The 5,326-nt window shown below is 37.4% G+C and overlaps 1 long non-coding RNA gene across 1 annotated transcript; it reads right to left on the bottom strand.

Moving 5' to 3' along the window:
- Window positions 1-704: 704 nt before the first annotated feature.
- Window positions 705-1,687, bottom strand: LOC133171925 (uncharacterized). Its single transcript, XR_009718891.1, has 2 exons — window positions 1,411-1,687; window positions 705-1,001 (listed from the first exon to the last, which is right to left on the bottom strand). It is a non-coding gene; the product is annotated as an uncharacterized LOC133171925 (long non-coding RNA).
- Between the last annotated feature and the right edge of the window lie 3,639 nt (window positions 1,688-5,326).

The following is a 5,326-nucleotide window of genomic DNA, read 5'->3' as shown; positions in this document are numbered from 1 at the left end:
GCTTATAAATTGCGATTTCTTAAATTAACATGTTAGCTACAAAAGGCTGTCAGTTGCCTAATACATTAAAAATGAAGTTTCTCTTCATATTTTAAGATAAAAGAACCATTTCGATGAATTAAATATAAGACCCAGATAGCAAGACATTGTTGGGCCAACGTTGTCCCAATTTTTTTTTCCAACGTTGGCCCACTGTTGGTAGTCCTACGTTGGCCCACGGTCATTTTGCTCATCGGCCCAACGTTGGTCCAACATGATGGCATATTGTTGGGCCAACGTAGGTATAATTGTAAGCCAACTAACAGCCAACCTTAACAACTGGTTGGTTAGGTTGGCCCAATGTTGGGCCTTTGTTGAAATGTCAGATGGCATATTGTTGGGCCAACGTACTTATTATAGTAAGCCAACTAACAGCCAACAAAGAAACAAACATTTACAATCGGTTAGTTAGGTTGACCCAACGTTGACCCTTCATTGAATGATTGGTCCGATATTTACGGTTTATTGGCCTTAAGCTTCTTTCTGTTGGCCAATTGTTGGATGAAACTTACATCTGTTTAAATAAATTGAATGAATACTTCTTGAAAATACATTTATAAATAATTCTTTATATAGACCTTTCTCATAATTGTTTAAAAAAAAATAATACACACTTCAACCTGCATTCATAATGCATACACGTTCAAAGAAAACTTTACAAGTGATTCACTGTAAAATTATTTTATAGATATACATCAATTCAATCAGAATTTACAAAATTACTTTTAAAATAGATAATGGTGGAAATGTATGAAAAAATATTAATTTAAAGTTCTTAATCCTGGCTCACTTCCTCTATCACTGTCCTTTTGTTTTGTTTCCCGCTCTTTCTTTTTTCCTCCCTTTGTCGCCCTCCCCAGGCCTCCATCTTGACCTTAGGCATACGTACTTCATACAGTCCTTTATATGTTCTTCAGTTTCATTGTCAGTTACCGCTACAACATTTGTTTTCCTCACAGTCTCTGTTTGAAAATACAAATAATTTGGTATTGGAAACAAAGCAAATACGTACAGACTCCAATATATAAATCATGTAATTAAGTCTTTTAAAGGCAACGATGTAAAATACTACTAGTACATGTTGATCTATAAACTTTAGGATCCTTGTTAAAATCATAATCGTGTATGCAATAGACAATAGATGGAGACAAGTTGAAAGATGTTTTTACCTTACTTATTATTGTATTTCTTAATGAGCACTAGAAGTTATTGTAAATAAAAGTTTAAAGTACATGTATGTGCCAACTGTATACACATATATAATTCATATTTACATTAACTTATATAGTGCTTGTGAGCATAAACAAGAAAAGGATGAATTCCGAACAATTTTAACAGTAAACTTGAATTAATAAGAAGAATTATACTTACATCGCTTCTAAGATGCAGCTGTAACAATGGTATAATCCATAGTTTTTTTAAAATCTCCCTTCTTACTTGCTCTGCATTTTGAGTCTATCACCCACCTGTGAGCAATTGAATCTGACAGCTCACCCAACAGTTTGGTGTTTTAATCGCCGCGACTCTCCAAGCTTTAGCGAACGCCTAACTTTTGTTTCAATTTAATTATAAAGCTGTGTTATCTTGATTTATGTATATGTAGGCTTCATTCACATCCTGTTCTTGGGAACTTTTTAAATGTTATTCAGTCTTCTCTTATTCTCATGAATACAACGCTCATGAAAAAATTCATAATTTTGAGCTAAGGATTTTAAAACTAATAAATAATCATGCACCCACTTAACAAAAAAACAGAACAAAAACATTTTGGTGCTGTGATCACTTTAGTTCAAAGATAAGAATGGTGAAAATATCAGATCTAAACAGATGCAGTATTCCAATTAAAAGCAAAGACAGCGAATGCCCTCTATTATTTCAGAATGTGCATCTAAATTAATGTTTTGCAATCAAATAAGCTTGCAACACAACAGTTCAATGGGGCAACATTGGGAACATAACGATTTAAGAACTTGGAACCAACGTTGGCCCAACGTAACGCTCATCAGCTTACATGGACACCATCATTTAGTTGGCAGTACAATAATTGGGCCAACATTGGCCCAATATAAATATCCCATCTTGAAACACTTATTATTGCTAACATCGGGCCAACGCTGGGCCGACGTACTACTACCAACTTGATTAGACATTTTCAGTAAGGGTGTATTACAAACGTTGGGCCAACGTTGGGCCAACATTAGAATCCTAACTCCCTTTGAAAGTTGAGCGAATATAGAAGTTGGTTACGTTGGACCAACGTTGGGCCAACATAGGAATCCCAACATGATCAAGAAGGTTGACATGGTTACATTGGTCCAACGTTGGCCCAACGTTGTCCACCCAACGCCAACCATACAACCATTTACCAATGTTGGCCCAACGTAGTCATGCTATCTGGGGAAATATATAATTTTCCAGCTCACGATCATGGCTTCACACATGGGCATGTGATCGCCAACCAAAACTCCTCAAAATGTATTGTGAATATCAAATACATAAATCTTTGTATGAATTACTGAATGCTGTATCTGTTTCCCAAAATTCAATTTTTTTCTTAGAATTTGTCAAAAACGTTAAAATTAAGGCATTATGTATAAATTCTTGTATCTTTTGCATGACACCGGACGGATTTTATTATAACCTCACCTGTATGTTCATGACAACGAACCAGTTTTAGTGCTTAACTTTAAAGGTTTCTGACAACGGTACTGTCTAGGAACTTAACGTGTTCCTGGCCGTGACCTTGATCTGTTTGATTTGTGCGCAGATAGATAAGACCTTTGTGCGCATTACAAATAGAAGAGGCTCTTCATGTCGACCAGACACACACGCCATGTGCTCATTGTCATGATCGTGCAAACGGAAAAATCCGTAGATAATTCAGTGTTTCAATAATGGCCTAACAATAAGTATGGTAGATAATTCAGTGTTTCAATAATGGCCTAACAATAAGTATGAAAAACTTCAGTCAGCATTCGATTTAATAATAAATTGTATTTGCTGACAAGGTCATTGTATCCACCACAGAACTTGCAAAATGATGACTTTAAACAAGCCTGTTGATATCCTTGTTTCATCAACTTTTTGTCAATAGCTCGCCTCGTTTTATAAATTGTTCCTACGTGGAGCATGCTCTTGCGTATCGAATTAACTGGGAGATATAAACCCCATATGCACGTGATAAGGGTATATTGCTGCATATTAGTAAGGGACGTTGACGATAGAAAAGTTGAAGGCATCACGTTTATCTTAAAGTTTTGTTGTTAGGTTACCATTAACGTCTTTTTCTAGTAAAATATCAAATTATGAAACAGATGGTCAGACTCTGTGGTCCAAAAAACTACATAGATATTGTCAATCAGGAATTCAAGCATCTTTTTAATATCTTTGTTGGAGTACTTGTGTGTACAATCAGAATGTTTTTAACAAAATAATTTTGCAAATGACCAATGACAAGGTAAGTAAATTTACGAGTTCCATTTTTATTGAAAAAGAGAAGGAAGTCAACTGAAGATGGTTAGGAGTTGCACCAAGCTTTACTTTAAAAGGACTCTAAGCAAGACGTCTTAGCTCCAGTAATCCCTACCATCGGTGTTTGAAGAGTTCAAGGTGGTCAAATGCAGACTCATGATGACTTTACGAAACTCACTGGATCAAAAGGTCCGTGATTCTAGAGTTCAGGCAAGGTTAGGACGTAAGTGGTTCGCAGGTACGGCAGTAGACCATGCAGAGAGCATGCTTGAATTGCCGGACATATATCGGCAACACATGCACATGCAGGTAGAAAAGGAATTGGTGTCTCACATTTCCAACAATGAACCAAGGCTGCGGAGACTGGGAGAAGGAGCATGATCCAGACAGAGGTGAGAAGAGAGGTTGAAGAAGATTACATGCAGCAGAACTCAGTATACAGGGAACTTGGATGAGATGGAAGTTGCCCAACATACGTGGTCAGATCTATGGAAGATGGACCAATTCAGAATTGCGTTTTTACTGCGACCGGTTTATGATACACTACCTTCACTAGCAAATCTTCTTGATGAAACAGAAGGAACTCAAAGAAAATCCTGCGTGCAAGCTGTGTTGAAAAAGTTGCACTATGATACACACTTTATCTGGTTGCTATGTTACACTGACGCAAGGCCGGTACAAATGGAGGCATGATAGAGTCTTGAAGTGACTGGCTGACGTGATGGAAGAGGAGATCAAGAAAGAGAAGCAGAACAAGGAACAAGAAAGAGAAGCAGCAGTAAGAATTCAGTAACTTATCATCAACTTCGTCAGGGATGACCTGAAAACTACAAAGGATGTAAATCATCAGTGCTTGACACAGAAGTGGACTGAGAACTCAGAATGAATCTGAATAGGAAGGTAGTATCTATATAGCGATAGTAGAAAACACTGAGACAAGACATGGTACTAAGGTCCAAACAGGACAAGGCGCTAGTAGCCATAGAGTTGACAGTGCCATGGAAGGAACACTGTGATGAGGCGCACCAGAGGAAGTGCCTGTAGTATGCAGATTTGATGGCAGACTGCAGGAAGAAGGGTTGGAAGGCGATGTTGTTTCCTTTCGTGGTTGGATGCAGGGGCTTCACCAGGATACCTGAAACCAATAAGTAATGGTTTGGTTACCACTGCTGACCCACCAACTGCAGATTTTAAGCACCGCCTTCAGAAATACCTGGTCTGTTTACCTCTGTCAATCAACTGCATTAAGATCCATCATTGGGTGCTAGAACTTGATTGACATTTACTTACTAGTCCCTGTGTATACCCTGTGTATAAATAAATAAATAGAAAATTATACAATACAAATGAAGAATTATTGAATACAAATAAAAAAAAATTACAATACAAATGAAAAAAAAATTAGAATACAAATAAAAATTTTACAATGCAAATGAAAAATTATAGATTACAGATGGAAAATTTTACAATACAAATGGAAAATTTTACAATACAAATGAAAAATTATACAATGGAAAAGATCGAATAGTGCAATGTTTGACATGCCATAACCCTGGACCTTAATTCGTTTGATTGACTGGGGTCCCTAGACCAGGTAAATTTGGGGGAAGTGCTTATTTCAGGCCCGTAGGAAGCAATTTCAGTCGGGGGGGGGGGGCACAACCATACATTTTCAGTTGGGGGGGGCACTATCATCCACCAAAATTTCCTTGACAAAGTCATCAGACGTTATTATTGAGGGGGGTGAGGGGGGGGGGCACAAGCATATAGTGGCTCTGTTTTCTATATATGGCTCCCCGGTTCCTACATTTCCTCT

The sequence above is a fragment of the Saccostrea echinata genome, unplaced genomic scaffold, assembly GCF_033153115.1.
Source record: "Saccostrea echinata isolate AGI-Se365-2 ecotype Australia unplaced genomic scaffold, CSIRO_AGI_Sech_v1 ptg000054l, whole genome shotgun sequence".
Taxonomy (NCBI): Eukaryota; Metazoa; Mollusca; class Bivalvia; order Ostreida; family Ostreidae; genus Saccostrea; species Saccostrea echinata.
The sequence above is the reverse complement of the archived record's forward strand: the minus strand, read 5'-3'. Positions and strand labels throughout refer to the sequence as shown.